Here is a 20,320-nt window from a genome sequence, read left to right on the forward strand (position 1 = left end):
CCCCCAAGATAGAACTCTGCTGTTACTATGTAATGCTGCTGTGCACCAATTTGTTGTGTGAGCCGATGGATTGGCTTCTGAAAGTGTTTTAATTGGTAAAATTTTTTAAAAAGTTTGATACAGGAAAGACATCTGTTGTACTTTACTGCTCCTGGATATGTGTTAATTGTATGATGGCAACAAACCAAATAATCTTTAGCCAGATTCTTGTTTGAGAGAACAGTGCAATTATAACCAAAATAGAAGAAAAGCAATAAAACAACACAATTTTACTCTTCAGATATATTACTTGTTTTTACTGCTTGAGTATTATGTGTAGAGAGAACTCTGACAGAATTAAAAATTTCAGCAGATAATTAATCAAAACCCATCGTTTCTAGAGTACTGTGCTAGATGCTTAGGGAGAGACAGAAATAAATTAAAAAACTGAGATCTATATATTTTATACTAAATCTGATAGAAATATTTGAGTAATATAAACTGATCATTCAAATAATCTGGATTCTGAAGGATGGTTTATGCTATTGAAAATTTTGGTTGCTCCAAACTACATTAATTAATCTCAGATTAACATGGCTGCACACTACATTAATTAACCTCAGATTAAAATAGCAAAATAATGATAATAAAAATAATAAAAATGTCTTAAAATTATTCTGGATAAATTTACACAGAAATCTTCTTCTTTCACAAGTTAGATGCACACACGTACCCATACACACACCTTCTAACATTCTTACTCTAATAGCTAAGGAAATTGATAAAATTTACTTCAGAGTTATTAGGGAAAAAGGCAGAATTCATACTTAGGATTCTTCGTGTTATATTCATTAGTTCCCAGTGAGTGGTCCTCAGACCTACAGCATTGACAACATCAGAAAATTTTAGAGAAACAAATTCTTTTTTTCACCTCATTAAAACATTGAGCTTATTTCACATTGAGTATATTTTCACATCCCCACCATTTCCATTTGTCAAACCACTACTACTCCTATGTCTTATCATAACATTCGATTTGTATTTAAAACCAAGCAGAGGGTGGAATTCCATCTTTAAAAACTAAACAGGCAATTTGGACTACACATCCTTGGCAATGGAACCTGGACAACATGTATCAGACACAGTCGCGGAAGTTCTCACTCTGCATTATAAAAATGACGGTCAGATATCAACTGTTACAGAAATGAAATAAGATGGAAAATTTTAGCAAAGTGTTTTAACTATTTCTTAATTTCTTCTTGCCCCATTTCCAGGGATCTTAAACAGCCTCTTGGTGCATCATCAGGAAGCAATTCTTCAGATAATTGCTGAACCTGGCTTCCACTTTGGGAAGAGAGGCAGCTTTTTCTATATTTGCTTGCATTTTTACCTTAATGTGTTCCACAGGAGTAGGTCCTTTCAGTGTTTTGGGAATTTTTCCTGTTTTTTTGGAAGATTCTTGACCTTTTGATCTTGCTGTTGATGATTTCGAGTTTTTTCTACTCTGGTTTGGCTTTTGTGCAGTTTTTGGCTGGAGTATCTCATATAGATTTCTTTACTGGAGGCTTTTCTTCAGCTTCCTCATCATCCAAATCGTCATTGTCATTTTCATCATCATCCTTCATCATCATTATCATCATCATTGTTATCATCTTCCTCATCATCTTCATTGGCAGCAAGTTTTACTTTTTTCTGTGGAAACTTGTTACCACTTCCAGGGGCAGAATCCTTTTCCAGATATACTAAGGAGTTTCACATCATCTTCCTCTGTATCTTCTGACTCTGCATTTTCCTCCACAGCTACTAAGTGCTGTCCACAATTATGTACAGGCCGTGAACCACATTTCAATGTAAGACCACAGGTGGTGTTATTTCAAAGCCCCCAAGGTAAACCGTTGGTTGTACTGATATTTCCAAAGTTGCCAGCGTGACTTTAATTAGACTGCCTTTGTAATTCCTTTCCTCTGCTTCAACAATGTGCAATTCATCCTTTACACTCACCCCTAAACTGGCCATTCTTAAAGATAACTGGTGCTAATTTTCATTGTTATCTACCTTAAAGTGATAATCTCTGTCAGCCTTTAGTTCACAACTGAAAAGATAGTTCAGGGAACTCAGGCGGCTCAGGTCCATGTCCATCCAATCGTCCATAGGGTGGTGGCACACAATCGGGTAGGGAAGAAGGCAAATGGAAATAAACTGCTACTGTTTCACAGAAGAGCTTTGCAAGTCAGCATCACACCAGGGCTAGGGAAGCAAATTTTTGAATCCCAACCAAAAATCTGCTGAATCAGAAACTTGGGGGCAAGGTCCAACAACCTATGTTTTTAAAAGTCCTCTAGTAATTCCAATGCATGCTAATGTTTGAGTTTAAGCACCAGAACTCATTCTCTTAAACATAGTACTACACTTAAAACAGATATTTGTGCTAGGTATCTGTGCCTGAAATAATTGAAATTATTAGAGTACTATCATAGTCAATTTGGGCTGCCATTAAAACATTTATTTCTTAGTTCTGGAGGTTGGTAAGTCCAAGATCAAGGTGCTGGCCAATTCAATGCTTTGGTGAAGGCCCTTTTTCCCATTTGCATATGGCAACCGTCTTACTGTGTGTTAACATGACCTCTTTTCTGTACATGCACAAATGGAGAGAGAGCTCCTGTGACTCTTCCTATACTTACAAAGGAACTAATCTCATCATGAGGGTATCACCCTTATGACTTCATCTTAACTAAATTACCTCCTAAAAGTCCTACCTCTACATACCATCACATTAGGGATTAGTGCTTCAACATGTGAATTTTGGAGAAACACAAACACTCAGGCAATAACAAATTCTTAATATTATAATGGATTTCAACAATATGATAATTCCTAATTATGAGGCTCAAATACATCCTTACTGCAAAGCTTCAGTAGATCTTCCACTAATGGGACATCTAAAAAAATCTATAACTCTTGAAATTATTAAGCAGATGCCACATTTAAATAGACTGTAAGAAAAAAATAAAGAAATAAGTCTGATTTTCACTTTAGTTGAATGAACAATGTTTTTAGTTGTATTTAAAATTTCTCTACTTTTCTGGTAATGGAAGTAATATATAGTTGTTTAAAAACTGCACACATTTTTTACTCATGGTACCATTTATTTAGTAAAGATGAAAACCAAATGCTGCCATTGTTTTAAAAATGTAGTTGAACATTGTATTGGAAAACCGTAGATAGAAATGTTTGAACGCTGAATATCTTCAAAAGCATAGAATGATTTTCAATAGGAAAGTACAAAATTATAGGAAAATGAATGTAGATAAAACATATCCTCAAAGGATTATGTGCATGATAGGTATACTAGCTTCTTAGGAATACCATAATAATTACCATTGTTTGAGTGGTTTAAAGCAACAGAAATTTATTCCTTTATAGTTCTGGAAGCCAGAAGTACAAAATGAAGTGTCAGCAGCCACACTCCCTCCAAAGGATCTAGGGGAGAATTCTTCCTTGTCTTCTCTAGTTTCTGGTAGCTCTTAGAATTCCTTAGCTTTACAAATCTGTGCCCCTACCATCCCATGCCTTCTTTTCTATGCGTATCTGGGTGCTTTTCTCTTTTCATAAAGGATTCCAGTCACTGGATTTAAGGTCTATCCTAAATTCAGGATGATTTCATCTTAAAATCCTTTAAAAATTACATCTTCAAAGATGCTATTTCTAAATAAAGTCACATTCAGAAATACCAGGTAAATGAATTATTACAGAACACTAACCTAACACAGTGGGCAAAAAACTAAAACATTAGATTTTAAAAAGTTAAACTTGTTAATTACATGCTTTATATAAGAAACTGTTCAAATAATTATAAAGTAGTATTGTTCATAGTACTTAGATTTATCTCATGTAAATCATCAAAATTCCTGCCTTTATAAACAACATTCTTCTGAAAAGTAAACATCATTCTGAATTTAAGCTATTTTGATCCAATGTTATTACAGCTCATTTATCTAATTAACAACATAGTTGGCCACAAAATATAGTTTAAATTTTATGGAATATTTTTGTTTTATTTGAGGTTATAGGCATTGTTAAGCAAATTTCAGGAGGAAAAACCCTATTCCATTATTCAATATTCTCAAGATTTTCACAAGGATATTTATAAATATTGAAATTCCTTTTTCCCCACCAATAATAACATAAAGACTGTCTATTGTAAACTATCTGTGTGGACAATGATATAACTTATAATTATTGGTTAAGGAATTCACTTTATATCCACAATGAAAACTTAAACAGCACATGTAGGTCTAACGATTTCAGATAGGCTTATTTATTTGGTAATAAGCCAGAGATACTGTGAATAAGTTATTTATAACTTACACTGATGATAGGATTCATGCAATATGTTTTGAGACACACTCAGCCATTATGCAAATTTTAGGGAGTATAACTCTAAACAAAGGAAGGCACCAAAGAATTAACATGGCAATATAGAAGTTGCAAAATTAAATATCCCCAGAAGAAATGCAGGATTCCTTAAAATGTGTAGAACCGCTATAGAAAAAAAGGCAATAATGAAGACTGGAAAATTGGCAATTATATACCCTAATAACATTGAAATGCAAAATATTTAAAATAAATTTGGGACCATATGATACATCTTTCCACTGCCTTCAACCTGAGACACCAGACAGCCTACAAATAAAATTAGGTTAGTAACACCAGCAATCCCAATACAGAATGATAAATGTTATATTAGGGACACATATAGGAACAAATTCAGGAGTCAGATAAGACTTTCCTGTAACAGTGGCATCTAAGTTGAGGGTTAAAAGGATCAGTTGGGTCTTCACAGAGTGAGAAGGCAGAAGAAGATCCCATTCAAAGAGAACAGTGTGTTAAATTACCTGAAGGCAAGTTCAGTTTATTGTATCACAGGGTTTGGGAAGAATAACGCTAAAAGTTGAAGCTGGGAAGGTAAATAGGGCCCACATGAAAAATCTAGTCAGCCAGATAGAGTTTCACTCTGGGAACACTAGGCAGCCAATAATATAGTTTACCAGATATGTGACATGATCAGATTTGTACTTTAAAAATAATATTTTGGCTACCGTGTGGAAAATGGATTTGATTTGTAAACATGACTGGAGGCAGAGACTCTAGTTGGAGGCTATTAGAGTAATTCAAGCCAGAGATGCTGGTGGCATGGACTGAAGTACATCAGTGGAAATGGAAACGAAATAGACTGATGTGACTCATACTTAGAAGACAGACCTGACACAATCTGATGATGGATTATATGTGGGAGACAGGAAAAAATGAGAAAGCAGAAAAAGTCTGATGATACATAGTTTCCTGGCTTGAATAGATGGGTAGATAGCGGCGTCACTTTCCCTTAAGGAGTAAGCAGAGTTGAACATGCTAATCAAGATTACCATTTATCTCTTATTTCCCCCCATTCAGTTTCTTTCACAGCATAATTCCACAGCTCTAAATTCAGCTTCAGGACATAATATGAAAGTTGTGACTCTACATAATATATTGCCAAAGTCAAAGTAGCACATTTCTTACATTTTATTTTTCTGAAATCAAGATATCTTGTAATCGGTGCCAAAATAAATTTGCCAGGCACTTGGCAGAGGATTACTCTGAGGAAACTACCAGAGGGTGTATTCTGGCAAAGTTACACCTGTGTGCGTTTGCATTTCGTTTTCTTTAAGGAAAGTAGTTAATAAGGATGCATACATAAACTGAAAGTCATCTTGGAATCACCAAGGATGCCCTCCATGAGAAGAGGATGTGAGGGAAGTTCCTTTCAAGTTCCTGCATGAAGGTTACCACAGCAGGCTAAGTTTGGATCCACATAAATCAATGAGTGTTGCCCCCTGCAGAGGATGAGTCACTGGAGAAGGGAAAGAAATTAAGCACTTCTTAATTTAAGATTTGAAATAGACAGACAGCTTGACCTGTTTGAGGAATGGGGAAGATTGTGGGAGAGCATTTATAGGTCTCTCAGGTAGAAGTTGCTGGAACAAATCCTATTGCTAGCAGCCGGAAAGGATAAATATGTGTGAATCTGAAGGCAGAATATAATAACTGCAATATTAAAAACATATGTCAGACCTCAGCACCAAGAGAATGGCTGTGTTCTTTGAAGAACAATGTGGCCAGACTAGGATGAAACCAGCAAGAAATCTTTAATTCAGAGAAACCATATTATCAGTGTTTGGTACATGCATAATGTGGCATTAAGAAGCAATAGCAAAAGTCAACTAGACTGACTCTAGTATTCATTCAGTGTGTGAGAGTTTAATTGTGCCTTTTGAATGGCACAGGAATCCTCGCTTGTCAGAAAATTTACACAAAGATCCAAGCAAGTTATACAGGACTTCTTAGTGATAAATTATTAAATACATCCAGCCATAATGAAAAATTATTTTGTGTGCGCTCCAAATTTAGGTAGCTTATATATGTGTAATAAGTTGTGGCATTCACATTGTCTGTACGAGAGTGAAGTTAGCAGTACAAGAATGTATCTCTTCCACTGATTGTCACTGTACTTGACTTACTTGCATAGTTAACACAATAAAATTGAAGTTTAATTTAAATGTTCAGCCCTAATTCTTGATAACAAAACATTAAAATACCTTCTAAAAGAACATATTTTGATAATCTTAAAATGAAATCCTTAATCTAATTATAATTTATTTAAAATCACATACCAGACAACACATTATAAACAAAGAAATTGCCAAATATCTTGGAAAGTTTGGAGTTTTCTCCCCTCATAGAACAACTGTGGCTACTACTTCACTAATTTTTAACCAATATTACTCTGGTACATACACCTAAGGTAAAAATATCCTACTATACACAAAAGATGCTTATCACTTAATGATTAACAGACAATGAAAATAGGAAAATATACTATGAGTTTAAACAAATATTAATTAGGGGCACCTGGGTGGCTCAGTTGGTTAAACATCTGCCTTTGGCTCAGGTCATGATCTCAGGGTCCTGGGATCCAGCCCTGTGTTGGGCTCCCTGCTCAGCCGGGGAATCTGCTTTATCCCTTTCCCTCTGCCCCTAACCCCCACTCACGCTCTCTCTCTCTCTCAAATAAATAAATAAAATCTTTAAAAAATATTAATTAAAAACAAAATAATATGTGGGTAGTTATATTGTGAATGATCAGTTGCTTAGGAGCATAAAATCACAAGCATGGGTTATAAAATATAGTGTGGCCATGTTGATGTATTCAAAGGATTAAGAAGACTAGAACCCAACTGTAAAAAAGGCTCAAATGCAAACATTTATTGTGATATGAATTAAATACAAGATTTTCCCTGGTTATAAAGTTTTTGTATGTATATATTCCATGTAATGTTAGCATTTCTCCTACTATGTCTATTAATAAGTGTCATCTTAGAATGAAGAAATTCTGGTCACATCTGTGTTTTTTTTTTAAGAAACAACTACCTGAGGGGCAGAGCAAGATGGCGGAGAAATAGGAGACCTGGATTTCTTCTGGTCTCAGGAATTCAGGTGGGTAGGGATCAGACCATTCTGAACACCTACGAACTCAACAGGAGATCAAAGAAGAGAGTAGCAACAATTCTCTGAACAGAGAAGTGACCACTTTCTGGAAGGTAGGACGTGTGGAGAAGTGAATCTGAGCCGATATTCGGGAGGATAACGGCGTGGGAGGGGGTCTCGACCGTCACTTCTAGCAAGGGATATAGCAGCAGAGCACAAAATCGGAACTTCTAGAAGTCGGCTTCGCTGAGGAATGTTGCTCCATTGGCTAAGCGGGGGGTGGAACCCTCATGGGACAGTGTGGTCTCAGGACCCTTGGGGTCACAGAAAGACTGGGAGTGCCTGAGTGTGGCAGAGCTCCCAGGTATCCGAACAGGGAACCTGGCTGCAGAGACAGAGCCGAGGCACGGGCTCTCAGCTCGGGGTTGCCATAAACTGTGATCTGCGGCCCAGTCGGGCCACTGCTCCTCCAGCAGGGACCCAACAAGCGGCAGAGCTGGGGAGACTCACCTTTCTCCACCGGGAGGAGTGGTGCAGGAGTGCACCACAGGGATCTGCTGGGTTTGGAGACCCCACACAGGGTCAGGTGCCAGAGATAGAAACACTCGGTCACAGGCCGGGTGAGTACAGAGTGTGGCGGGAGACCGGGGAGATGGGAGTGACGGTTTTTCTCTGGGCACACACTGAGGAGTGAGGCCTGGGTTCTCAGCACCTACGGGACGTAGATTCAGAGGCCGCCATTTTCACTCTCGTCCTCCAAAGCTGTACAGAAAGCTTGCTGGGAACAAAAACTCCGGAGAGCAAACCTGAGCAGATTACTTGGCCCAGACCAGGCAAGGGCAGGGCAAATCCACCTCTGGCAGAGATATTTGGGAACCATGGCAACAGGCCCCTCCCCCAGAAGATCAGCAATTACAGCCAGCCAAGACCATGTTTACCGATCAATGAGAACGGCAGAACTCCAGCGCTAAGGGAATACTGCACGTAGAATCCATGGCTTTTTTACTATGATTCTCTAGTCTTTCAAAGTTAATTTCTTTTAACTGTGCTTTTTTTTTTTAATTTTTCTTTTTCCTTTTTTCAACCAACATTGTATCAATCCCTTTTAAAAAAAAAACATTTTTATTTTTCATTTTTAGAGTCATATTCTATCCCTTCATAGTAGTTACCCTTATTTTTGGCATATATATATATATATATATATATATATATATATATATATATATATAAGTTGTTCTCTCTTTAAAATTTTAAGATACAGTTTCTACTAACAGATCAAAATATACCCTAAATATCTAGTGTATGGCATTGTTCTAGTCTCCTGCCTGATCACATTCTCTCCCCCATTTTTTTTTTAAATCCTCTTCTTTCTTTTTTCAAACAACTTCCTATCAATTCCTTTTATAAAGTGTTTTATAATTTTCATCTTTACAGTCATATTCCATCCCTTCATCATATCAACCCTGATTTTTGTACATATATGTTTTTCTTTCCTTAAAATTTTGGGAGGCACTATCTTCTAGCAGACAAAAATACACCCAAAATCTAGTGTGTGGCACGGATCTATGCACCAGCCTGATCATATTTGATCATATTCTGTTTTTTTTTTTGTTCTGTTTTTATTTGTTTTTGTTTTTTTCTTTTCCTTTTTTCTTTCTTTCCCTTTCATTTCCCATGGTTTCAGGGATTTTTTTTATTTGCTTGGAGTATATTTTCTGGGGACATGGGTACCCTGTTACCATTTTGTTCTCTCATTCATCGGTTCTCCTCTGGACAAAATGACAAAACAGAAAAAATCACCTCAACAAAAAGAACAAGAGGTAGTACTGACAGCAAGGGACCTACTCAATACGGACATTAGTACGATGTCAGACCTAGAGTTCAGAATCATGATTTTAAAGATACTAGCTGGGCTTGAAAAAGCATGGAAGGTATTAAAGAAAATCTTTCTGGAGAAATAAAAGAACTAAAATCTAACCAAGGGGAAATCTAAAAGGCTATTAATGAGGTGCAAACAAAAATAGGGGCACTAACTGCCAGGATAAATGAGGCAGAAGAGAGAATCAGTGATATAGAAGACCAAATGATGGAAAATAAAAAAGCTGAGGAAAAGAGAGATAAACAAACATGGATCATGAGGGCAGAATTCGAGAGATAAGCGATAACAAAGATGAAACAACATTAGAATAATTGGGATCCCAGAAGAAGAAGGAAGAGAGAGAGAAGGGGAGAAGGTATATTGGAGCAAATTATAGCAGAGAACGTCACTAATTTGGGGAAGGAAACAGGCATCAAAATCCAGGAGGCACAGAGAACCCCTCTCAAAATCAATAAAAATAGGTCAACACCCCAACATCTAATAGTAAAATTTACGAGTCTCAGAGATAAAGAGAAAATCCTGAAAGCAGCTCAGGAGAAGAGATATGTAAACTACAATGGTAGGAACATTAGATTGGCAACAGACCTATCCACAGAGACCTGGCAGGCCAGAAAGGACTGGCATGATATATTCAGAGCACTAAACGAGAAAATATGCAGCCAAGAATACTATATCCAGCAAGGCTGTTATTGAAAACAGGAGAGATAAAAATCTTCCAGGACAAACAAAAACTAAAGGAATTTGCAGACATGAAACCAGCCCTACAAGAAATATTGGAAGGGGTCCTCTAAGCAAAGAGAGCCTAAAATCAACATACACGAGAAAGGAACACAGACAATATACAGTAACAGTCACCTTACAGGAAATACAATGGCACTAAATTCATATATTTCAATAGTTACCCTGAATGTAAATGGGCTAAATACCCCAGTCAAAAGACACAGGCTATCAGATTGGATTAAAAAACAAGACCCATCAATATACTGTCTGCAAGAGACTCATTTTAGACCCAAAGACACCCCCAGATTGAAAATGAGGTGGTGGAAAATCATTTACTATGCTAATGGACACCAAATAAAGCTGGGGTGGCAATCCTTATATCAGACAAATTAGATTTTAAGCCAAAGACAGTAATAAGAGATGAGGAAGGACACTATATCCTACTTAAAGAGTCTATCCAACAAGAAGATCTAACTATTGTAAATATCTATGCCCCTAGCATGGGAGCAGCTAATTATATAAGGCAATTAATAACAAAAGCAAAGAAACACACTGACAACAATACAATAATAGTGGATGAATTTAACGCCCCCCTGACTGAAATGGACAGATCACCTAAGGAAAAGATCAACAAGGAAATAAGGGCTTTAAATGACACACTGGACCAAATGGACTTAACAGACATATTCAGAACATTCCATCCCAAAGCAACAGAATACACATTCTTCTCTAGTGCCCATGGAACATTCACCAGAATAGATCACATCCTAGGTCACAAATCAGGTCTCAACTGGGACCACAAGTTTGGGATCATTCCCTGCGTATTTTCAGACCACAATGCTTTGAAACTAGAACTCAATCACAAGAGGAAAGTCAGAAAGAACTCAAATACATGGAGGCTAAAGAGCATCCTACTAAAGAATGAATGGATCAACCAGGAATTTAAAGAAGAATTAAAAAAATTCATGGAAACCAATGAAAATGAAAACACAACTGCTCAAAATTTTGAGATGCAGCAAAGGCAGTCCTAAAAAGAAAGTATATAGCAATACAAGCCTATCTCAAGAAACAAGAAAGATCTGAAAAACACAACTTCACCTACACCTAAAGGAGCAGGAGAAAAAACAGCAAATAAAGCCTAAACCCAGCAGGAGAAGAGAAATAATAAAGATCGGAGCAGAAATCAAAGAAATAGAAACCAAAAGAACAGTAGAACAGATAAACTAAAATAGGAGCTGGTTCTTGAAAGAATTAACGAGAGTGATAAACCCCTGGCCAGACTTAACAAAAAGAAAAGAAATGACCCAAATCAACAAAATCATGAATGAAAGAGGAGAGACCACAACCAACACCAAAGAAATATGAACAATTACAAGAACATATTATGAGCAACTCTATGCCAGCAAATTAGATAACCTAGAAGAAATGGATGCATTCCTAGAGATGTATCAACTACCAAAACTGAACTAAGAGGAAATAGAAAACCTGAACAGACCTATAACCACTAAGGAAATTGAAGCAGTCATCAAAACTCTCCCAACAAACAAAAGCCCAGGGCCAGATGGCTTCCCAGGGGTGTTCTACCAAACATTTAAAGAAGAATTAATACCTATTCTCCTGAAACTGTTCCAAAAGATAGAAATGGAAGGAAAACATCCAAACTCATTTTATGAGGCCACCATTACCTTCATCCCCAAACCAGACAAACACCCCATGAAAAAGGAGAATTACAAACCAATACCTTTGATGAACATGGATGCAAAAAATCTCACCAAAATACTAGTGAATAGGATCCAACAGTACATTAAAAGGATTATTCACCACGACCAAGTGAGATGTTTCCCTGGGCTGCAAGGTTGGTCCAACATCCGCAAATCAATCAACGTGATGCAATACATTAAGAAAAGAAAAATCAAGAATCATATGATCCTCTCAATAGGTGCAGAAAAGCATTCAACAAAGCACAGCCTCCTTTCTTGATCAAAACTCTTCAGAGGATAGGGATAGAGGGTACATACCTCAATATCATAAAAGCCATCCATGAAAAACATACAGCGAATATCATTCTCAATGGGGAAAACCTGAGGGCTTTCCCCCTGCGGTCAGGAATGCGGCAAGGATGTCCACTCTCACCACTGCTATTCAACACAGTATTAGAAGTCCTAGCCACAGCATTCAGACAACAAAAAGAAATCAATGTTATCCAAATTGGCAAAGAAGTCAAACTCTCACTCCTCGCAGATGATATGATACTTTATGTGGAAAACCCTAAAGACTCCACCCCAAAACTGCTAAAACTCATACAGGAATTCAGTAAAGTTGAAAGATATAAAATCAATGCACAGAAATCAGTGGCATTCCTATACACAAACAACAAGACAGAAGAGAGAGAAATTAAGGAGTCAATCCCATTTACAATTGCACCCAAAACCATAAGATACCTAGGAATAAATCTAACCAAAGAAGAAAAGGATTTGTACTCAGAAAACTATAAAATACTCATGAAAGAAATTGAGGAAGACACAAAGAAATGGAAAAAACTTCCATGTTCATGGTTTGGAAGAACAAATATTGTGAAGATGTCAATGTTACCTAAAGCAATCTACACATTCAATGCAATTCCCATCAAAATATCATTCACTTTTTTCAAGGAAATGGAACAAATAATCCTAAAATTTGTATGGAACCAAAAAAGATCCGGAATAGCCAGAGGAATGTTGGCAAAGAAAAGCAAAGCTGGCGACATCACAATTCCGGACTTCCAGCTCTATTACAAAGCTGTCATCATCAAGACAGTATGGTACTGGCACAAAAACAGACAGATAGTTCAATGGAAAAGAATAGAGAGCCCAGAAATGGACCCTCAACTCTATAGTAATCTAATCTTTGACAAAACAGGAAAGAATGTCCAATGGAAAAGACAGTCTCTTCAACAAATGGAGTTGGGAAAATTGGTCAGCCACATGCAGAAGAATGAAACTGGACCATTTCCTTACACCACACACAAAAATAGACTCCAAATGGTTGAAAGACCTAAACGTGAGACAGGAGTCCATCAAAATCCTAAAGGAGAACACAGACAGCAACCTCTTTGACCTCAGCTGCAGCAACTTCTTCCTAGAAACATCACCAAAGGCAAAGGAAGGGCAAAAATGAACTATTGGGATTTTATCAACTTAAAAAGCTTTTGCACAGCAAATGAAACAGTCCACAAAGCCAAAAGCAACCGACAGAATGGTAGAAAATATTTGCAAATGACATATCAGATAAAGGGCTAGTATCCAAAATTTATAAAGAACTTATCAAACTCAACACCCAAAGAACAAATAATCCAATCAAGAAATGGGCGGAAGACATGAACAGACATTTTTCCAAAGAAGATATCCAAATGGCCAACAGACACATGAAAAAATGTTCAACATCACTCAGCATCAGGGAAATCCAAATCAAAACCTCAATGAGATACCACCTCACACCAGTCAGAATGGCTAAAATTAACAAGTCAGGAAACGACAGACGTTGGCGAGGATGCGAAGAAAGGGAAACCCTCCTACACACTTGGTGGGAATGCAAGCTGGTGCAGCCACTCTGGAAAATAGTATGGAGTTTCCTCAAAAAGTTCAAAATAGAGTTACCATACGATCCAGCAATTACACTACTGGGTATTTACACCAAAGACTCAAATATAGGGATCCGAAGAGGTACGTGCACCCCGATGTTTATAGCAGCAATGTCCACAATAGCCAAACTGTGGAAAGAGCCAAGATGTCCATTGACAGATGAAAGGATAAAGAAGAGGTGGTATATATATAGAATGGAATATTATGCAGCCATCAAAAGGAATGAGATCTTGCCATTTGCGATGACGTGGATGGAACTGGAGGGTGTTATGCTGAGTGAAATAAGTCAATCAGAGAAAGACATGTATCATATGACCTCACTGATATGAGGAATTCTTAATCTCAGGAAACAAACTGAGGGTTGCTGCAGTGGTGGGGGGTGGGAGGGATGGGGTGGTTGAGTGATAGACATTGGGGAGGGTATGTGCTATGGTGAGTGCTGTGAATTGTGCAAGACTGTTGAATCACAGATCTGTACCTCTGAAACAAATAATGCAACATATGTTAATAAAAACAAAAAGAAGAAAATAGCAGGGGGAAAGACTGAAGCAGGGGAAACTGGAGGGGGATAAGGACCATGAGAGACGATGGACTCTGAAAAACAAACTGAGGGTTCTAGAGGCGTTGGGGGTGGGTGGATGGGTTAGCCTGGTGATGGGTATTAAAGAGGGCACGTTCTGCATGGAGCATTGGGTGTTATGCACAAGAATGAATCATGGAACAGTACATCAAAAACTAATGATGTAATGTATTGTGATTAACATAACAATAAAAAATTAAAGAGAGAAAAACAAAAAAATAGAAACAACTACCTGAAGTTTCTTTCAGGCTAAAGTGGGTTTTATTTTTATTTATCACAGTAGAAACTGAATGTAGATCCATGGTTCTCCAGGAAAGAAAATGAACAGGAAATTATATACATTAAGTTTTATTATAAAGTATTACCTCACACAATTATAGGGCCTGAGAAGTCCCACCATCTGCTGTCTATAAACTGGAGACTCAGGAAAGCTGTGGTGTAGTTCAAAGAACTGGGCGCCTAAGAGCCAATGGCGTAGATTACAGTCTGGGTCCAAAAGCATGACAACCAGGATAGTGTAAGTTGTATATGTAAGTGTAAGTCCCAGTTTGAGGGCAAAAGATCGATGTTCCAGCCCAAACATTCAGGCAGAGAGTGAATTCAATCATTCTCTACCATTTTGTTTAATTCAGACCCTCCGTGGATTGGATGATGCCACCATTGAAGAGAGCCATCTGCATACTCAATTGGCCAATTCAAATGCTAATCTCTTCCGGAAACATCCCTACAGACACACTGAAATAATATTTAACCAAATATCTGGGCATCTTGTGCCCCACTCAATTTGACACATAAAATTAACCATATAAACTGAAACTCAAAAGGAGTTTCTTATATCAAAAGCTCACAAAACTCTGTACATCTGAAGCAATCAGTTGTGCCTATGGATGCAGAAAGATATAGAAAGTTCTGAATTAAGCTATAAACTTTCCAATGTATGCATCAAAATAGAATTAGAGTATCTCAAATCCTTATCTTGCTCAAATACTTTTCACCTTCTTACACAACTACACTGATTTCAGTCTGCAAAAACCCCAGTGGAGAAGGATAGTACTCATGCTAAGAACTCAGAGAACCCACACTTTCATTTCACTCAAGCTTTGTACTCAAATGTTATATATCAAAGAAGTCTTTCTTGAATCTCCAGTTACACACACACACAAACACACACAGACACACACACACACACAGGCCCTCCCCACCCTCAGCCACACCCTTACATATTATCTTACTTTATTTAGCTTTATAGGAATTATTACTACTCAAGATTATTTTAAAATCTATGTATTAACTTGTTTATATTTTATCGATTTATTAAGATGTTGCCAGAATGAGGGAACAGCAGTGACTTATCAACACAGTATCTAATATGTGTAGAACAGCACCAGAGGTACATTAAGTACTCAATGCAAAATCTGTTGCCTTGTGCTTCATCACCATGTCCTGTCAAAATGTCCTTGAAAATACCTACTGATTATAGTCCTTGAAGGAAGAGTCGTTAAAAAGAAATATGTTCCTAGAAAAACACTTACATATTTAGCCAAGCAAATATTGGGAAGTATTGACAATCTTGGAAAGAATTGACAATAGTCATATGAATTTTACTAATGATAATATTAAACTCTGTTGTTGTCTTGTTTATTTTTGAGAAGACATTTTAATATTTAGCTTTTCCATTTTAGTTATAGCTTTGAAGTTGCTTCTTCACCCCATTGTTGTTCTCAATTATTTATCAGTCTTTATATCATTTCTTTTTTAAAGATTTATTTATTTTAGAGAGAGAGAGCAGGGGAGAGGGAGAGAGAGAGAGAGAGAGAGAGAGAAAATCTTAAGCAGACTCCCTGAAGACTCCCTGCTGAGTGTAGGGACCCACACAGGGCTGGATCCCAGGACCCTCAGATCATGACCTGAGCCGAAACCAAGAGTCAGACACTTAACTGACTGAGCCACCCAGGTGCTCCTTATATCATTTCTTAGCAGGAAACTAAAATTTCCCTGATGCTTAAAAATGTCACTGCCTAATTTGTAGAATGGGCTTATATGGAAAGCTATCATTTTCATGTATAAGTAGTTCCCTAGATTTAAAGACTTTCTTTAGTTGGGCTTCTTGGAGAGATTCTCTTTTCTTAACTTTGAAAGTGCTACATTCATATGCAAATCAATGATATGATTATGTACTTAGAGAAAAATAACTCCTGCAAATACAGAATACAATATGAGAATAATGGGAAGAAGGAGACAGGGCTAAAATAATATCTGATTTTATAAATTGGCCTGAGTTAGAAAAGCTCCACTAAATGGTTTGCTGAAGATGGAGACCTGAATATGGAGGAAATACTGAATAAATTATTGTGTAATTGGATTTTATCAAATTAGCAGATTAAAAATATCTCTTTTGACTTATGCCACATGAATTCATGATAAATATAAAACTAAATATGGGTGATACCGTGTTAGGTGCGGTGGAAGATTTTAAAAAGTGCTAAGATATGTATCCTGCTTTCAATATTAATAGATGCATGGATGAGATCAAGAGTGGTGTGTAAAAGGAGAAACACTCAGGGCGCCTGGCTGGCTCAGTTGGTTAAGCGACTGCCTTCGGCTCAGGTCATGATCCTGGAGTCCCTGGATCGAGTCCCACATTGGGCTCCCTGCTCGGCAGGGAGTCTGCTTCTCCCTCTGACCCTCCCCCCTCTCATGTGCTCTCTCTCTCATTCTCTCTCAAATAAATAAATAAAATCTTAAAAAAAAAGGAGAAACACTCAAATGTCATGGGGGGGTTCAGAGATCAGACATTACTTCTAACTGCAAAGATGAGGAGCGGTTTTATCAAGTAAACTACATTTGTTCTTGTCCAGAAAAGATAAATATGACTCAGACACTTGGCTGTGGTCTGTGTGTATTCTGGATAGTGGAAACAATATGAATAAGATACATAATTGGTGTATATATGTACACCGATGAAAAAGTAGACTTGCTGAAGTCTGAAACTTGGGAAAGAGAATAGAGAGGTGATACTTGAAATTCTGTATGCAACTAGATCATATAAACCTTGAGTGAGAGTAGAATTTTATTTGATTGGTGATGGAAAGGCAGTGAATATTTTTCCACAAAGATGTTGAATGATCATCGTTGTGTTTTAGGAATATATGCCCAATATCAGTGGATATGGAACATAAGAACAGCAAGTTAGTTAAGAAATTATTTTCCCAAATTCCATAGAAAAGATAGTAGAATCTTCTGAAGCAGAAACTTAACAATAAGTTTGGAACTAAAGTATAGATGTCAGAGATTCTTAATGAAGGAAGATGAAACTTGGCAAAGAAAAATAAAGGAAATTGTAAGTGATTCAGAGCTATGATAATGCTTAAAGCTTTTCATAAAATTGCTACATATACACAGTTTATATCACTATGTATACATATATCCATATTGTATATTGTCCCTTAGTTGGGATTTGTCTGATTTTTTTTTTTCATGATTAGAATGGGATTATGTTTTCTTAGGAGAAAGACCACAGAAGTAAAGTGTTATTTTTATCACATTATATCAACGGCACTGTTATGGGTTGAATGGTGTCCCCCCAAAAAAGATAAATTAAAATCTTACCTCTCAGTACCTCAAAAAGAATGCAAGTACCTCAAGGTCATGAAAAATAAGAAAAGTCTGAGATACTGTCACAGCAAAGAGGAGCCTAGGGAGCCCCGAAACGCAGTGTAATGTGATGTCCTACATATAATCCTGGAACACAAAAGTACAGCAGATAAAACTAAGGAAATCTAAATAAAATATGGACCTAAGTTAATGTGATATATTAACATTAGCTTATTAATTGTAACAAATGTACCATAATTTATATAAGATGTTAATAATATTAGAAATGGTGGGACATATGAGAATTCTCTATACTCTTTGGAATTTTTTCTGTAAATCTAAAGCTGTTCTAATAGAAAACATTTATTTAAAATATATTTATTATTACAATTCCAAAAGGAGGTAACAAATGTAAAATGCTTTGCACAATGCATTGCGTATAAAAGATGCTATATAGTAGCCATTCTTTCTGTAAGTTTCATTATATTTGCAAATATTAACATAAAATTGAATAATAATTATTAACAAAAAATGAAATAAATCCACATTTACAATGTCAGCCTCCTCTTCCTTGTTTTTAATATAACATGCTAAATGTATATCTCCTGCTGGGATCTGCAATGAGTGAACAGGGTTTAGCAAATTTATAATTTGTGCTAGTCTTTAGATTGCTATTGTCAAAATTAATAGTTTAAGTAAAAGCTCTGTCTTCATTACAACAAATGAAAATGATCTGGAATTATATAAATCCATTAAATTTAATAATGCTTTAAATGTCTGGCTAAAGAGACAAACCCAATTTCCATATGCTGACAAATGGTTTGGATCAAGAAACTCAAAGTAATTATAAATAGTGACATTCCTTTGGGATATTCATGGGTCTATATGATCATGGTAGCTTGAATCATGTAGTTTAATGGAGATTCTTGAATTTTCACAAAGGATATTCTGCTTAAGTGATAGAGACTCCAAGCCTTTATTTTGGAAATACAGAAGATGATCTTGTGGCTCTAGGACTCTGATATCAAAGTAAGAATTGAGGGTCCAGTGCAGGCCACTCCTTGTAGCGGCCTATGGAATCTTAGAACAACTGTAAGTCTGTCTTCAGATAGTCTCCCTCTCCCTCACTGAGTCTGTTCCAAAATGACAAAGCTTCTGTCTAATCCTCAAACACCCCAAATCATCTCTTGCCTCAACTCAGGGCTTTTGCCCTCTCTTTGGAATATCCTTCCTCATCGCTGGCTCTCTTCCCTCTTCCCTCTGCGTTGCTGTCAGCGAAGACTTCCTTGCCACTCTTTAAAGTTGTGGCGCGGGCGCCTGGGTGGCTCAGTTGGTTAAACCACTACCTTCGGCTCAGGTCTTGATTCTGGAGTCCTGCGATCAAGTCCCGCATCCGGCTCCCTGCTCAGCGGGGAGTCTGCTTCTCCCTCTGACCCTCCCCCCTCTCATGTGCTCTCTCTCCGTCTTTCATTCTCACTCTCTCAAATAAATAAATAAATAAAATTAAAAAAAAATAAAATAAAACTGTGGTGCTACTCCCACCCTCATCCTCATGCCCTCCCCCTTCCCATTCTTTTCTCCCTGGCACTGATCTTCATTTGATGTCCTAGAGTTTTCTAATTCTAGCTTCTAGATTGTCTCCTTTCACTAGCTTGAAAGCAGTAACTTCAGCCTGTTTTGTTTTCTCTTCCAATCTGGTGCACAAAACAGTGCCTGGCACATACAAGATATTTAGCTCATATTTGCAGAATAAAAGAGTAACAACACAAAATTAATGTGCTCATTATTTAATAAGGTTCTACAACAATATGTTTGAGTCTTATTTTTAAACATCACTCACTGTTTTGCTTAAATAGAAAATCATATTTAAGTTTTATGTTGGGTATATAAGCAGACTTAAAGTTCATATAACATAGAAATTTCAGATAGTCATGGAGTCATTATAAATGTTATAAGGGAGCCATTATAGTCTTAAATATATAATATATCTACTAAATCTCAAGGATATGAAGATCCTAGAAAGGCAACACATTCTTCTTGATTTTTAAAAGCATCTTATTCATAACTGAAATTAGATGGTTAAATATTTCTCTGTGATTTATTATTTTTTTTATTCTAGGTTATAGTCCATTATTTTCAGTTGGGGATTTGTATACCCTTGAGTTATTAACATAATAGACTGTAAGGATTTCTCTGGCAACATGTTGGTAGGAGATTACCCATTTATATAATAAAATAAAATGCGGTAATTTTTATTAACATCTCATGATTCCGGTAATGCACTAAAACCCTCATTAAAACGTTAATTTTGATGTATGGCATAGATAAGTACTAGCTAATAAACACGGAATGAAACAGTGTAAATGATTTAGATCCATGGATAGCCACTAAATTAGCCATCAGCTAAGAAGGAAAAAAAAAAGT

At 36.7% G+C, this 20,320-nt stretch overlaps 1 pseudogene; it reads right to left on the bottom strand.

Annotated features, from left to right (window-relative positions):
- Positions 1-1,168: 1,168 nt before the first annotated feature.
- Positions 1,169-2,130, bottom strand: LOC113925654 (annotated as a pseudogene).
- Positions 2,131-20,320: the final 18,190 nt, after the last annotated feature.

The sequence above is a fragment of the Zalophus californianus genome, chromosome 2 (genome assembly GCF_009762305.2).
Source record: "Zalophus californianus isolate mZalCal1 chromosome 2, mZalCal1.pri.v2, whole genome shotgun sequence".
In the NCBI taxonomy this organism is placed as follows: domain Eukaryota; kingdom Metazoa; phylum Chordata; class Mammalia; order Carnivora; family Otariidae; genus Zalophus; species Zalophus californianus.